The sequence below is a fragment of the Rhinolophus ferrumequinum genome, chromosome 7 (assembly GCF_004115265.2).
Source record: "Rhinolophus ferrumequinum isolate MPI-CBG mRhiFer1 chromosome 7, mRhiFer1_v1.p, whole genome shotgun sequence".
NCBI classification, from domain to species: Eukaryota; Metazoa; Chordata; class Mammalia; order Chiroptera; family Rhinolophidae; genus Rhinolophus; species Rhinolophus ferrumequinum.
Window position 1 is genome coordinate 75,537,084 of NC_046290.1, and position 17,385 is coordinate 75,554,468.

The window sequence follows — 17,385 nt, forward strand, 5'->3', positions numbered from 1 at the left end:
GATTTGTCAACCTTAGACTCTAGGATTCAATAAAGGCAGAGACACTCAGAGTTAGAGTTATAGCTCACACTGCTCACCTGCCCACCTTTCTCACATGACCACTCAGTGGGGAAGGGAGATGGAAGGAGGAGGCTGGCCAAAGAGAGAAACAGCTGGTTGGAAGACAGAAAACTCTGCCTTAGAATGAGGCTCTTCTTTTCAAAAGTTGGGGCAACTTACCTCCTCTCCTTGTGAAGATACTCAAGAAAGTAAACCCTTGCCAGAAACTTCAGACATCAGGTAGTGTTGTCCCCTAGAATTCATGGAAATACACATGTAAAGAATAATGAAGGTGTAATAATAATAATAATAATAATAATAATAATAATTAATAATAATAATAATTCTACACGTTTGTTGTAAATACTTTCCTTTTGAACTTGTAGAAATATGTATGTTTGGGTATATATACATATATATATGTATATATATATATATGTATATATATATATATATATATATATATATATATATATACATATATATATAGTCAGCCACAAGAACCAGATAAAGAAACAGGTAGAAAAAAAAGAAGGGAGTCACATTTAGGATCGCAGCTCTAGTTAGTAACACTGATTGGACTGTCCAAACCATGACTAGACTGCATTCCTTTTGACCCAAAGCACTCACTTTCCCAGAAAATAGCACTTGAAACGAGCATTCTCCAGGGGCAGGCAGTTAGATCAGTATAGTCCTTGTATCAGTTCTGTGAGATCAGTATCCTCACCTCACAGATGAAAAACTGAGGAGGAGAATGGTTAAGTCATTTAATTACTTGTCACAATGTAAATAGTGAAGCCTGGACTTGAACCCAGGAAGTCTGACTCCAGAATCCCATCTCTTATCCATCATGCTCTTGTACCTCCCCAGTTATACCTTAGGATGTCCAGATCCAGTGGTTAGTCCTTCACTCCTTGATTTCCCTTATTTTTTTGGCCTTCCTCTCTGCCTTCTTCTTTGACTTTTTCACAGACTCATCTTCCATCTTCTACCCCATAAATTCTGGAAATTTACAGGAATGAGATGGTCCTGTAGGCAAAACTATTTGTAAAAATGGCACCTACGTTATCCCTAAAGCAGTCCGTAATTCTTTAAGGTGATTAATTTAGTTCACAAATAGTTTTGAATGACACCACATGTCAGTTAGTCCACCAAATACTGGTAATGACATATTGTCAGAAAACAAAATGGAAAAACCAAGGTTCTCTTCCCACTCTACACACATGTAGTTATTTACATATCTCTCATTACAGTTCCTTTTAAAAGGGCACAGATTTCATACTTCAGGTTTATTTTGGTTTTGGTGCTGTATGTAGTCCTGTCATTCTAAATTAAACGTCTTTCTGGAGTTGAAAAATATGTCCTCATCACTTTTTTAAAGCAGTATAAAGTTTTATTTTTGTGGATCCTCTAAGGCATCATAATACAACAGTGAGAACTTGCTCTGTGATTGGGAAGACCCATGAGACGTCCCTGAGATTTTTAAGAACGTGCACTTTAAGAGGCTGACATTACGAGACCTTCCAAGAAAAATGGCCAGGTTTTTATTCGCATGGATTTGCCTCATTTGCACCAAAAGGTCAGTGCTTTAAAGCATCCAGCTGTAATCCCTTAACTATGCCCTGAAGAGTTGAAAGGGTAAAAATGCCTCAGCTACTCATTAGAAAAATCTTAGAGTTGGACAATGAAGAACATGAGGGTAGAGGGTGGTACACGGTTGTTCTCTATTATCCGTGTCAAGTTGCCTCCCATGTATGGAGAGCACCAGGGATGGACATCTGCAACCTCCCTTCCAGGTTCTCCCTCCCCCCATTGTCCACTTTGTCTTCATAGAGCTTCGCCTCGCTTCTTCCTCCTCTCATCTCCCTGGAGTTCTGTTGCTTCCTCCTCACAACCTCAAGTGCAAATTAGCAGTCCACTGACTTCTCCTCCATGGAGATGGGTGCTTTTCCAGTTCTGGTGGGAGAGAGGGGCCAAAGGCCCAGGAAGTGTGTGGGTAAGTGCTTTCTCCCTGGAAGAGCTTGACAATAGGGAACATTTTCTTTCTGTCGTAAATCACATGGTGCTAACTCTTCATTGGTTGCTAAGGTCAGAGACTTCTTGGTTCCTTCTGTCAACACATTTACTTTTTCTAGTTTTGCAATTTTTAATGTCCTGAATTCTTTTTGTCCACTTTTCATAAGTTGCAATTTACTTTAACATCTCCCCCACCCCAGGAATTTAACGACACACATGAAAAAAGCCTCAATTGGTGATATATAAACACATTCTCAGGAATCCAAGCAGTCAAGAATTTTGACACTTCAGCTTCAGGTAGGCCAAACTGAGGTTAGATGGAACTGTATTTTTGCAACATATATAAAGCAAGATTTTATGAGACAAATTAATGAAATAAAGAAGATTTACACTTTTGAAAATCTAGCTTTGTTTTAAAGTCTAGCTTCAGCATATTTTCACAAAGTTACAAGAAAAAAAAAAAGGAATTTATTTATTAAAGGGATCCCTGAAGGATTATGTTTAGGAGTAGTTCATTGGCGACTCTCCTGGTGGCTTTACAAGGTAAAAAGTAGAAATCCCTGTCTCCAATTCAGACCCATTGCCCTTTGTCTACGTATCCATGGCCCACCCCTATCTGAACCGTCCGCAGACATCACAAACTCACTCCATCTCAAAGTGAACTTATCATCTCCTTTGGAAATCTGGAAATATCTTTTGTTCTCTGTTTATGCAAATGGTTACAGTTCCATGTAATCACTCCCACAAGGTGGAGACCTTCCTCAACTTGTCTTTGAATCAGTCCCCAGTTGGTGTTAATCCTACATCTTAAACAGGGTCATTCAAGCCTCAGGTCAAAAATTACTTCCTATGTGAAGCTTCCCTGATGGCCCCAGTTACTCCTCCTGGCATGATTCATTTGCTTCAATAAATATTCACTGAGTATCTCCTTACTACCGTGTTTCCCCGAAAACAAGACCGGGTCATATATTAATTTTTGCTCCAAAAGACACATTAGGGCTTATGTTCAGGGGAAGTCATCCTGAAAAATCATGCTGGGGCTTATTTTCTGGTTAGGTCTTATTTTTGGGGAAACACGGAGTGTGCAAGGCAAAGTGCTAGGCATGGAGCTAGAGCAGTGAAGAAGACAGACCCAGGCACTATCCTAATGGAACTTAATTCTACAATTCCAATCACAAATTCAAGATACAGGTAAACAAATTAGTAAGGAAGGCATTTGCAGATAAAGAAAACTGTTTTTAAAAAGTGATGTGGCAAAGAATGGCTAGGTAAAGGGTGAGGAGGTGGGTATTCAAAGGAAGACCTCTTAGAGTTGACATTTGAGCTAAGATCTGAAGATGGAGCCAGCAATTGAAAGATATGGGGGATGAGCGTTTCTATCAGAGAGGGGAGAGCAAGTTCAAAGGGACTGAGGCACGAATCAATGGGGATATGCAAGGGATAGGAAGAGTGTGATTGAGACAATGTGGCTGGCTGGAGTGTAGTGAGCAAGAAAAAAAATACAGATGAGATCAGAAAGGTAGGCATTCTTCTAGGTTAGTATGTCATGTAGTGTTAAGACTTTCATTGTGCTCACGTGCCTATCTTCGGGGATCATTACTTTTGATTTTAAGATCCCTGGAGTCTGACAAAGAACTTGACACTAAGTAGGTAAAATATCTGTTAAGTCTATAAATATGAAAAAACACGTTTTTCTTCAAAAATAAAGTTTAAAGGGGCTAAATTGATTCAAGATAATGCAGTTTTACTAAATGTTTAATAAATCATCAATATAAATTTTAAAGATGCACAGAGTTTGTGGAGAATTATAAAAGCAAACTATAATTTCTCTCTTTAGGCTGTAAAGGCAGCTCCTTAACTTTAGAATGCATTTGAGCTTTTAGAATTATTTTCCTTCATCTTTAACCACTCCAAGCTTAAGTTTAATTTAGTGCCAAAGTTGAAATGAAGTTGATGCTAATTTGACTAGACTTCAGGAAGGAAAAACTAATGAATTATTCCCAATCCCCTCTCCTGGGCAAAAAAGAGAGAAAAGAATTATAGCTTGATTTGAATGAGTTCTTGCAAAGTAATTCCAATGCTCACGCATGGAACTTTTCTTTCTCCCAGAAAAGAAACATTCAAAATAAAAAATTTTTGTTTCACCTGAAGAACAAAGTATTCAAACTTATTTTTCTCATCCATGTTAATGTTTTTAATTTGTTTCTATAGCTGTGAGGAAAATAGCACTGATGCTTCATTTAGAAATAATGAAATGATGTAGAATGTATAATTATCTAAGTAACAGGTAAAGACGCATGAGTGATGGAAGGAAGGAATGAAAGGAATAGCTATTGAGCTGGTATGTTTTGAGAGGTACTGTATAAGCACACTCATCTATGGAATTTCCCTGAAACTTTGTAAAATACTTTGAGTTAGGCACTCTTTAACTCGTTTTAACAGATCTGGGATCACTGAGTAAATAATTTGCCTGAGATCACACACAGTTACTAAATGCCAGAGATAGGAATGGAAAGCAGGCCTGTCTGACCAGAGGCTTTATACTCTTTTACATATATAAGTAAAAACAAACAAACAAACAAAATATGTTTATGCATACATACATATATATCCATACCTACATACATAAAACAATTGAACATATATATGTTTTTCATATAGCATATACACATATATGTTCCAATAGAAAATTTAGAGGCAGGATTTTGTTGTTCCATCAAAATTTAGTATTTCCCTATCATTCTAATGTAAATCAAAAATTATACCAAAGTCTCTAAGAGCATTCTGCATGACTTCAGTTATAGCTAAAAAACCATCAAAGCAAAGGAATCATGATTACAGAATGAGTTAAAAAAAAACATATCTGCTGTTAAAATTGTTTTAACAGGTTGTTATGAATGTCAGTGTAAAACACTGTCATTAAGAAAATTTTTAGAGGAAATGGAATTATTCGGAGTTTCATGATCTATAAGACAAGGGGATTGAACTAGAAGCTTTTCCAAATTCCTTCTGCTTATAAAACCTTAAAATCCTATGATGTTGAAGCTTGGAATGGAACTATTGTGTGAAAATTGACAAGTAGAGTTTTCTACTCAAGTGCATTTCTTTAGTTGTCCTCGAACTGTGATGCCTTATAGAATTATTATCTCATTTACATTTATATGGTCAAGTGTCTCACTTTTGCTGTCGTGATAAACACTCATAGGTGACAGGGTTTTTTTTTTTAATTCCTCAGTAGTTTTGAAATATAATTTGTTCGTCATTTTTGTTAGTGCTTGTTTCACTAAATTTTAGAAATGATTCTGAGATTTTCATCTTTAATTTGCAAATCTTTTTTAAAAGGGCAATTACATTTCTACCTAAGACATATTCCAGTTTCTGAAAGTCTGAAGGTCCAGTGCAATAAGCAAATCATCATTTCATTTGGGGGGACTTTTTTGTGCACTTGGTGAGCGTACTTAGTCTGGCCCTACATAGAGGAAAAGGTGGATGGCCTCAGAGATAACCAATCGAGTCGTCTCATCCCGCTCCTCACCAAACAGATCAACATGGATGCCTCTGGTTGTTTATGGGAACTATAATCACAGCCTTTGACCAGGAGGATGGTATATTTCCCATGAAACATAATTGAAATCATTTTTGAAATAACACATGCAAGATGCTATTTTCTTGATATGTTCCTGTTCATGAATCTTCCTTATTACATATTATTAATCCTAGAGGTTTAATATAAATGATGTTAGGTTTCATAGCATGATAGTCTTGGATTAAGTAATCTTATCTTGTTACTATGGTTACTGCTGCTTAGTTTCTCTTAAATAGCAGATGATCATATTCAGATGATCTATTTTAGGTTCCACGTTTACCTGTATTCAACTAAAGTCAACATAGAGTTAATAATTCCAGAAGTTTACTATATATAAACACATAGTCTTTCAACTATTAAGTATGTTTATATATGTTTATATATCTTCTATATGTCTGTGGTTGCAGGTTACCACAGACAGTAGAGGGTGCCACTTACTATACATATAACTTTCAGTCAATTTTCTGAACCATTATTTAAAAAAAAATTATAAGAAACTATCGTATATCCAACATAGTACGTACTATGTTTCGGATTAAAGATGAATCCTTCGCTCAAGGAAGCTACAGTGTAGAGGGAGAGACAGAATTACAAACATACATAAAAACCCTGGTAAATATCTATTTCTCTAAAACAAATATAATAAATAGTTGTTGTAGGTTATTAATTAGTTCTGACTTGCAAATAATAATAATAATAATAATAATAATAATAATAATACAGTAGTTTTATTTCACTCATATCAAAAAGTGGGAGCTAAAGTATTAGTCAAAATCTTCTTTGCTCAAGAAATTTGGAGATGATTATTTATTCCACTGAGAATATTCAACAATGAGGATTTATCTTTAGTAAAACTTGTTGGGGAAATGTGACAATCTGCCTTTTTCAATTGTCCAACAAAGATCAGTAAGAATCTTCTTCTAGATAGATCACAATGAAAATTCTCATGCAAAGATGTCTCTTTGCTATCTACCAAGAAGACTCCAGAATCAAAGATAAGGTTTCAAATGATCTAAAGTTCTTTTTCTACTACATGAAATATTTCTTTGTTCAAAAATGTATTATCTTCTCTAGAATGCTTAATATTCTTTTTTGTTTTTCGAAAAACTCTAGTGAGTCCAAATTTGGGCATATGTCATCACAGAGTTCTATCTCTTCTGTCCCCAGAGCCTTGCATGGCCAGCAACTTCAAGGTACCCAGGGCAACCCCAAAGTTGAGCTTAGACCAGAGAGACAGAACCACACTCCTGGACCAGGCAAGGCAGGCCCCTCTGCCCAGGCTGCAGGGAAACAGGGATGAGAAGCCCCTTTTGTTTTTCCAACTCTGATCTTCTGGGAGTTTATAAAACACCTGACACATTCTTGATTCAATATATCTTCCCAGAATTGAGACTGAAGACTCAAGATGAAGAACTCTAAAAACATCACTGAGCTGAGCTAACCAGTATTCATTTAGTCCTCCTTATCTTACATGCCTAGCATGGTGCTAGATGGTGGGGAGAGAAGGAGAGAAACAATATTATGGTAGGCAGATCAAAGGCTCCACAAAGATGTCTTCGTCTTATCCTACAACATCTGAATACGTCACCTTACATGGTAAAAGGGATTGTGCGGATGGAATTAAAGTTATAGACCTTAAGAGAGGAAGATTATCCTGGAGTATTCAGTTGTACCCACCTAATCCTATGGGCCGTTAAAAGCTGAAACATGGAGAGATGTCACAGAAGACGGAATTCAGAGCGATTCAAGATATGAGAAAGCATCAATGGTTTGTTGAGGGCTTGAAGATGCAGGAGGCCTTAAGGAACTGAGAGAAGCGCCTGCCTAAGAGCCAGCAAGGAAGTGGGGACCACAACTCTATAATCTCAGGGAACTGAATTCTGCCAACCACCTGAATGAGCTTGGAGGTGGATTCAGCCCCAGAGCCTCCAGAAAGCAGCCCACCCAAACTCTGATTTCTGTCTTAGAGAGACTCTAAGCAGAGAGTCCAGCTGAGCCATTGTGACCTGGACTTCTAGCCTGAAGAACTGTGAGATTTAAAAAAAAAAAAAAAAAAAAAAAAAAAAAAGGTGCTGCTTTAACTGCTACATTTGTTATAGCAGCAATAGAAAACTGACACAAGTAATAAATGGTCCTTGGTTGCGAAAGAATCTAATGGAGGAGAAAATGAGTGAATGTCAGGTTCTAACACTATGATTTGAATGGCAGAGGTCAGTGGGTGAGAAGAAATCTTCCTGGAGATTGGGACTGAGAGCCTTAAGCATCTCAGTAATACTGCCATGGAGAATAATGCCTTAGGTCCCTCTCCGTATCAGTCCTCATTTTCAGGGATATCGCTCACGTTGACCAAGTATTTGGGAGCAGTGTACAGTGCCTGCCACTGTCTCTGTGAATTGTGGGCTGCCCTATGGTAGTGTGACACATCTGATTACCACATACAAACACTTTTCAAAGCTGAACAGATGACCCTAACACAGCATTTTGCTAAGAATGCAACTTGCTTTTTGCTTTCTTGAAAAAATTGTTTATACCAGCCATATTCATATTCTGTGTGTCTGCCAATTACTTTTTTATATGCAGGCTTTCTTTCATTTTTCTGGAGTGTGTATTAGGGCAAGATCATACTTAATAATTCAGAGCGTATATCTAAAGCATAATTTATTTTTATTCATGAAAAATGATCAAGACACATCTTATGGGCTGAGTAGGTGGGTAGAAGAAAGGGTAGACTAGGGCTTTGTAAAAATATGTTTTGGAAACCTGATGTAAAGGAAATATTCCAAATTATTTCTCAATTATTAACAGATTCAGAAGACAAGCAACAATCTGGGGGAAAATATTTGTAACTCATATCACAGAGAAAGCACTAATTTCTTTATTATAAAAAGAGTTCCCCTTAATACAGAATTGTACACCTGAAATCTATGTAATTTTACTAACAATTGTCACCCCAATAAATTAAAAAACAAACAAACAAATAAATAAATAAATAAATAAATAAATAAATAAAAAGAGTTCCCCTAAGTCTACAAAAGACCAACAACTCAGTAGAATAATGGGTAAAGTACATTAAAAGAGAGTCACAGAAAAGGACATACAAACGCTTTTAAACGTATGAAAATATATTTAATATCACTTATAATAAGAAACTTTCAAATTAAAACTACAGAGAGACATGATTTCTACCTATGGGACAGACAAGTTCAAAGCATTTGATAACTTACTGAGTTAGTGTATGAGGTGAAACAGTGCCAAATATTGCCGGTGGTGTATGCAGCAGTTAAAACACATTGGAGACAATTTTTGTCATATCTACTGAAATTAAAAATGCACATATCCTTGGGTCCAGCAAATTTACTTTTTATACTTTTTGTTCTATGTATAAACTTGTATATGTGCAAAATGACTTATGTAAAAGGATAATATTTAGAACATATTTTGTAATAGCAAATGTTTGGAAACAACTTACATTTCTATTAATAGTGGGGTAGTTTAAATAAATCATGGAAACTCCATATAATACTATGAAGCTGACACAAAGAATGAGCAACATTAGAACAACCATTTTGGAAAACTGTCAATGTTTACTAAAGCTAAGCATATGCCTACATCATGACACAGCCTGCTCTAGGTATCTACACAAGATAAATGAGTGCCTACATCCACTAAAAGACATGTGCAAGTCTGTCCACGGCAGCTTTATTCAAAATAGCCCCAAACTGGAAACAATCCAGATAGCCATCAACAGGAGAATGAGTGAATAGTGATTTCTTCATATAATGGAATAATATTTAGCAATAAAAATAAACTGATACATACAATAACATGAAAAATCTCTCTGACATGTTGAGGGAAAGAAAGGAGATACAAAAATGGTTTCATTGATAGGATGTTTCGAAACAGGCAAAATTAATTGTAATGATAGAAGTTAAACTAGAGGTCGCCTCTGGAGACATCAGGGAACATTCTAAAGGGATGGAAACGTTCTAGATCATAATCTGAATGGTGGTTACATGTGTGTAAACATATATAAAGTTAAGTATTAATGCAGTATACTTAAGATAGATGCACTTTAGACACTTTCTAATTTATGTTATAGTCAATAAAAAAGTAAAAGAGGAAGAACAAGGAAAAGACTGAGGATGAGTAGGAGGAGAGCACATCTATCTATATGTGCCCATGTATACTGTGTTTCCCCGAAAATAAGACCTAGCTGGACAATCAGCTCTAATGTGTCTTTTGGAGCAAAAATTAATATAAGACCCGGTATTATATTATATTGTATTATATTATATTATATTATATTATATTATATTATATTATATTATATTATATTAAAGACCCGATCTTATAGTAAAATAAGACTGGGTCTTATATTAATTTTTGCTCCAAAAGACGCATTAGAACTGATTGTCCAGCTAGGTCTTATTTTCGGGGAAACACGATGTAACCTGCAAGGTAGATTGTTAAATGAAAGCATTTCTCAACTGTAGTTCCTCATCTGAACCACAGCCCAGAGAAAATTATTTGCAACTCTTCCCTCAGTTCTCCCAAGGATGATCCATAACACCATTCCTGATACCCAGGAGAAGAGTTATTACATACCTTAGTTATGAGAACTTAATTCTCTCAAAAAGTCCTAGCTGAGAATATTTACGCTACATCGTGTGTTGTTTTTTCGAGTAGATATTTATCACAAGAAGCTAACAGTAATTGTCTCTGGAGAGGGAAGTGAGTAGCTCATTTTTAACTGGACGACCAATTGCACAGTTTGAATTGCTTTCTATGTGCATATTAACACACACACACACACAAACACACACACACACACACATTTCTAAATGGGACAGTAGGAATGTAAGAGAGGTGGGACACTTAGGAGTAAAGGCAGTGATGCTTCAGCAGGGTTGCAAGTTAACCGAGATATGCATGCCAGTGGTATTTCAAACAAAAATGTTTTGAGCTCAATTTTTAAGTCCAAAATAGTATTTATATTACTTTGAGTAAACTAAGAAAGAAAAAGCAAAATTTCTGAGGGCAAGGTGTGTGATTTAAGAGTATCAAAGTTTCACAAATTGTAGGTGTGGAGTGAGAGAAAAAAGAAAAGGACATTTGTCCATGGCATAAAGTATGGCAAAGTTCCAATAATATTCTACTAGCAGGTTGGGTCACTTTTTCCAATAGTCATCTGATTTCCTGTGTGATGGCTCACGTGAAATAGGTTGATGATTGAGATAAATAGAGTAGAGGGGGTCCAGGAATCTGTTTTGCTAGTAATTTTAAAGTTTAGACAGCAAAATATCAAAATAGCTTCTCTGTTTCGCCAGTGAGTAAAAGTGAGTAAAGCTAAAGAAAGCCAAGGAAACTAAACTGAAGAGTGATGGTTGAAACCAAAGAATTTAGTACAGACCAATTTACAGAGAAAAAGAGAGAGAGAGAGAGAGAGAGAGAGAGAGAGAGAGAGAGAGAGAGAGAGAGAGAGAGAGAGAGAGAGAGAGAGAAAGGAGTGGTCTTGGTGATCAGAGGCAACTTGTGTGCCAGTTTTCAGTCAGCACATCAGGCTCTTCATATCCCAGGAAAAGGACACCAGAATTTCCAGGTACATTTGTAATAATGAGGATAACAACTGCTATACAACAAGCAAGTATTATGAGATGTATTGAGCACATCAATGCACGTGCCAAGTGCTATATGTGCACTATATTGTTAAACCCTCTCAACGTCCCATTGTAGTAAATAGTGCTGTTATATTCATGTTACAAATGAGGAAAACAGGCGCAATGAGTTTCAATAGCTTGCTTACCATAGTAGTGAATATGGAGCCTACTTCCTTCCCTCTAAACGTGTTTGTGCATTACGTGGCCCATTGCCAGGCAGTGGTATGAATTCCTTTTGTAAAGAATTACACATGCAGCTGTACCCAGAGCCCAACTCCTTATTTATTTAATTGTAATTTAGGCTTTTCCCACAATCCATCGCATTTCATAATCTACGAAGGCATTTTACCCCATTTCTTGAAATGGACACACGTTTCTCAGAAATGTTTTACAAGTTTGCTTTTGTTTGTTTTGCTGTGACACTCATCCTAAGGAGCAGATGGAAATTTCTTGAAAAAACAAATGACGAGTAGCATATTAAAGCCCTCCTCTGGAGTCCCCACAAATAAAGTTTACTATTCAAGGGTTAATGCATGCAGAATACCTTCAGAGATACTTCAGTAGCATACATTTCTTGAGGAAGCTCTTGAATTACCTAAAATAAGTTCACAATGACATTTCATTCAGTATGAAAGTATGTTTTATCTTTTTAATGGCCCTAGAATATCAGAGAGGAACATCAATCATACTTTATTGAAACTCCTTGATTTAGAATTCTTCACTACTTACAAGATATATGCCCAGAAAATAGTAGGTAAGTAAATTAGTGAAAATAAAGATATCTTTCCATGCCGTGTTTCCCCGAAAATAAGACCCAACTGGACAATCAGCTCTAATGCATATTTGGGAGCAAAAATTAATATAAGACCCAGCATTATATTATATTATATTAATCATATCATATTATATTATATGAGACCTGTCTTTTAGTAAAATAAGATCGGGTCTTATATTAATTTTTGCTCCAAAAGACACATTAGAGCTGATTGTCTGGCTAGGTCTTATTTTCAGGTATTCTTTCTCATATCCTGTGTCAAATAATCTCTGCTCGTGGTTGCAAAGCAGCTGAAGCAATAAGGTGAGCATGTTGTTTCATTGATGGGCTCTCTCTGCCACACCCAGGGGCAAGAGGAAGAGTCAGAAGGGCCTGGATGCAGGAACTAGATGGCATTTGGGAACTAGATTTATTTCTCCAGTTCTGGAAGCCAAGTGGTTTGCATCCATGTCAAGTCTCTTAGTATCTACTTTGTGCTTCTGCCTCTGCTGAGAGGTTTGCTCTGCTTTGCTCAGACTATTGCAGTTACTCTTTTAGTCCTATCCCACTGTCCTAGGACAATCATGCGATTGTATTAGTTTGAGCCAGTCATCCACCATAATCCATTCAGCTGCAAGCAGGTGGGTGGGATCGCATGGTGCACTCCCTTCAGCAGGGCCGGAAAGGGGAGGAGACGATCTGAGCAGTCTTGCTAAGAAGAGGGTTAGGGGAGTACTGAGTACACGACTATGGAGAAAATAGTTGGAATTTGTATTATAGCTGCCGTGTGGGAAGCAATATTCTTCCAGAATCTAGCTATTCAGAGACTATTCAAAAAAACATCTCTATCATACTTAGATGTTTCCATAAAGGCCTCTCCTGAGTCAGTCTATTATTAAAAGTTCATAGGATTTAAGGATAAGCTTTGGAAAGGGAAACCAAACAGACGGAGAATTGTGCTAAAAGAGAGAGGACAAAAGTGGGGTTTACCTATTTGGTTTGGATATAAATGGGGACTTGGAGCCTCTCTTGTAATGGAATGGTGATTTTTGCCTCAGAAACTCTGTTCCTTGGCATATTCATAACGTCTGAGGCTGAAGCTTTCCCTGAATGTTTTGGAAATCAGAAATGGAAAACTTAAGTGGATAGTGCTGGCTGCAATTCAGTGCACAACAGTGCAATGAAGAGGAGGAAAATGTTATTTAAAACCACAACTGAATGTGGCAACTTCTGCCTTTTCCATGGAGAAGATAGGGGTGGGAATAGAGAATAATTCACAAAACTGAAGGACTAAATCTCTTCACTGTTCCTTGCCCTCGCAGAAAGAGGTGAAGAGGGGAGAAAGGGTGAGGCTTAGATTTAGATGGCCTGTGGTTTAGCAGAATACATTACTGGGTCTTTGTACATACAAAGAGAGTCTATGTGTTGAGTATGGGGTATGGAGATTCAGAGGAGCGAAAGGGAAACAATCTTTATAAGAAAAAGGAAGGTATTTCAAGCTTTTACTCCTGAGGGGGAGGAGGCAGATAACAAAACAAAACACAACAAAACAGAGGGAACAGGGAGAGAAAAAAGCCATGGGACATAAGAAAGAGCCCATAGAACTTTTCAAATTGTTGTTTTCCAATATTCTATCTTTAGTTATTTGTTTGGCTACAATGTAAATCCCATCCATTGCTGCAAGCCTCAGTCATGTCTGCTACACAGAAAAGACTCATTAAAAAAACACTTTAAGGAGTGTTTTTGTTTGTGAGTGTTTGATTAGGGGGTGTATTTCTTTGCGTATAAATCATGGAAGGAGGCTGGATTTCAAGTGTTGTAGATGGTAGAGAATAGGGAGAGAACCTATAAAACAGCTAGACGATTCATTAATAGAACTAACTCAGCAAAAGCAGGCGCTAAGGGTCATCAGTGACTTGGAAAACTTTTCTAATTTCTCACTATTGCTTCCTGTAGCAAAGTTTACCTTGCAAAGAAGGCCATACCGATGTATATCACCATCCCCCATACTCTGTATAATGTGACATTGACACATCTCCATTAAGAAATGGAGTCTATGTTCCTTCTCCTTGAACTTGGTGCCTCCACCAATAGAATGAGATGAAAGTGATGCTGCATGACTTCTGAGGCTAGTAGATCAAAACAGGCAATATGGCTTCCACCTGACTCCTGCTTTCTCTGGGGATGCAGCCCTTGGAACTATATCACCACTATGTCAGCAAGTCCATGAGCCCATACATTGTGCAGCTCGAACAGGCCATTTCCACTGGACCCTAACTGACTCAAAGAAACCATGAAAAATACATAATTGTTATTTTTCACCACTGAGTTTTGGAAAAATTTGTTGCGCTACAATAGATAAATAATATGCCCTCACTCCCAGAAAACAAAATAAGAACTTTCTGGTGAAATTTAGACTAGTTCGATTTGAAGCTTAAAGAATTAGATATCTCTTTTCATGGCACTTGTTAGATTTATTTGTACTTCAAGAGTTCTGTAGCCTGAAAGACAAAAGCTATCAGGACAGGGAAGGATGAGAGGTGCTATGATCTGATTGTTTGAGTCCCCACAAAATTCGTATGCTGAAATCCTGACCTCTAAAGGTGATGGTATTAGTAGGAAGGGTCTTTGGGAAGTGCTTAAGGCATGAGGGTGGAGCCCTCATTCTGGGAGGAGCCTTATGAAAGAGACTCCAGGGAGACCCCTAGTCCCATCTACCACGTGAGAATGAAAAGTCTGCCACCTGGCAGAGGGCCCTCACCCAACCATGCGGGCACCATGATCTCAGATTTCCAATTTCTCCAGGACTGTGAGAAATAAATTCCTGTTTTTGATAAGCTACCCAGTCTGTGGTATTTTGTTAAAACAGCCTAAGACAGAAGGGGAGTAAGTTCATCTTTCAGGAATAAAAAGGCAGACACCAAGGAGAAAACAAATGGCTTGCCACACTAAAGAATTAATTCCTCTAGATTCAGCTATTTACTAACCATGTGACTGGAAAATTGCTAGGCTTTTTTTTTTTTTTTTGCTTCAGTTTCATCTGTAAATGAGGCTAATCCATGTTTATAATTGTGAGGATTAATAAAGAAAATGCACGTAAAGTGTTTAGAATAGTGTCTTATACAGAATAAACATTTTATAAATGCCAGCTATTGTTATAAATAATATGCTTAGCACAGTACCTAACATTAGGTAATGGCTTAATGAATGGTAGCTGCAATTACTACGGTCCTCCAAATATTTACTTTAACATGCTCACCCATATCACCAAATTCTGCATGCCTATTTCCATGGCTATGTCACTGGAATTTCCCTATGGAAAAGAAAGCTCTGTAGTATATGGAATTGTCAGCTTATCAGTACACTAGTAAGCTCATCATAAAATTAAACTCATTCGAAATGTCCTAACCTAAAGCAATTTATTAGCTACTAACCTAAAAAAGCATTGATTCATCTCTGCATGTGTTGGAATATAAATGGCAATCCTTAGAGATGCAATCATATATTCTGCCAACGTTGCAATATATTTATAATTTGGAGAATCTGTGTTTCAAATTAAACTCTTAAATTTTGAGTTCTTAGTTTCATTTATACTTAACTATATGCAACTTTTGACTCTTCTGTAAAATAGAGCTGAAAATAGATTCTCTGGGCATCTGACAGTTCTAAATGAGTAAAGCAGAGAAAAAACAGAAATTTCCCATAATACACACAATAAGTGGAAAATTCAAGTAAGTGGGTGTAGAAAAACAAAGAACCACATGGTATTTTATAAATAGAGACTTTTTTTAGGCTTTGGGTGAACTCACGGTAAGAAGGCCTAAGTGTACTACAAATATCAGAAACAACCCCCAAATTATAGGTGACACTTTCAATAGACTTACCAACTACTAAACTGGTCACAATATGTCCACTTACAATCTCTATGCCGACTGCTCTCATGAGAGATGGACCAGGGAAGACGCAATGACTCCCTGAGACAACTCAGGTGCCCTGTGTAAATTCCTGTTTTACTGTATTAGAATTTGAAATTTTAATTTCCTCCAAAGATTAAAAATCTTCCTAAGACTATCTCATATTCTATATGTTGGAGAAAATATGCAATAGGAGATTATTTGGCTCAAATATTCAACTCTTATCCTTCATTTGCCAGCCAGGTAGATGCAACAAAATAAAAGAATTAGTTAAGATGTCTATTGGAGGCAAAATCAATTTTTCCCAAAAGATGTCTCATTGTGTACAAATTCCAACAGATTTTCCACAAAACCCAACAAATTGATTTTGAAATTCATGAGGCAAAATACGGTGGAAAATTGCCAATGAAAATTGTTCATATTTAAATTTTTTTCAACTGTATCATGATCTAATTGATGTACATTAATTAAACTGCACATATTTAAAGTGTGCAATTTGATCAACTCTGACATAAGTACACATTCATGAAATCATCACCAGAATCAGGATAACAAACATTTCTATCACCCCTGAAAGTTTACTTGTGACTTGGATGTGTACATACTCCTCCACTCTATCCCTCTCCATACAACAACCACAGATGTCCTTTCTGTTACTATGGATTATTTTGCATTTTTTAGAATTGTATTTAAATGGAAGCCTAGAGTGTGTGCTCTTTTCTGCCTGCCCTCTTTCACTCAGCATAATTTTGAGATTCATCCATATTGTTTTATATATTAATAGTTCTTTCCTTTTCATTACTGAATAATATCCTATTATGTAGATAAAGCAGAATTAGTTTATTCATTTACCTGTTGATAGACATTAGAGTTGCTTCCAGTTTGGGGCAACTAAAAATAGACCTTCTATGACTATTTGTGTACAACTTTTTATGTGGATATATGCTTTTGTTTCTCTTGGGTAAATACAAGGATTAGAAATGCTGGGTCCTATGGCAGATGGAAGTTTAACTCTTTGAAAAACTGCCACTGGCAGTGTTGGAGAGTAACGGTTGCTCCATATTCTGTCAAAAGGTTTCAAAAAATTGTACCAGATTTAAAAAATTTTTTTAGCCATTCTAATAGGTGTGTAGTGGTATTTCATTGTATTTGCATGTTGTTGATGACTAATAATGTTAAGCATCTTTTTATATGCTTATTGTCCATCCATATATCTTCTTTTGTGAAGTGTCTATTCAAATCTTTTGATCCATTTTCTTACTGCGTGGATTTTTTGTTTTCTTATTTTGGGGTTGTTGATGTTCTTTAGATATACAGAGCAAATTCCTTGTCTGATATATGTGTTGCAAACATTTTCTTCCAGTCTTTTCCTTTTCGGCTTATGAAGAGCAAAACTGTTTTTATTTTGGTGAAGTCCAA

At 36.6% G+C, this 17,385-nt stretch overlaps 1 long non-coding RNA gene across 2 annotated transcripts in view; it reads right to left on the minus strand.

Moving 5' to 3' along the window:
• Positions 1 to 217: 217 nt before the first annotated feature.
• LOC117025315 (uncharacterized) overlaps positions 218 to 17,385 on the minus strand; it is a 271,870-nt gene continuing 254,702 nt past the window's right edge. The window contains exon 3 of one of the 2 annotated variants that reach the window (XR_004423579.1): positions 218 to 292. This is a non-coding gene — a long non-coding RNA (uncharacterized LOC117025315). Of the gene's footprint in view, positions 293 to 923; positions 1,042 to 17,385 lie in introns of those variants that run through there. The other variant, XR_004423580.1, reaches the window with a different exon arrangement.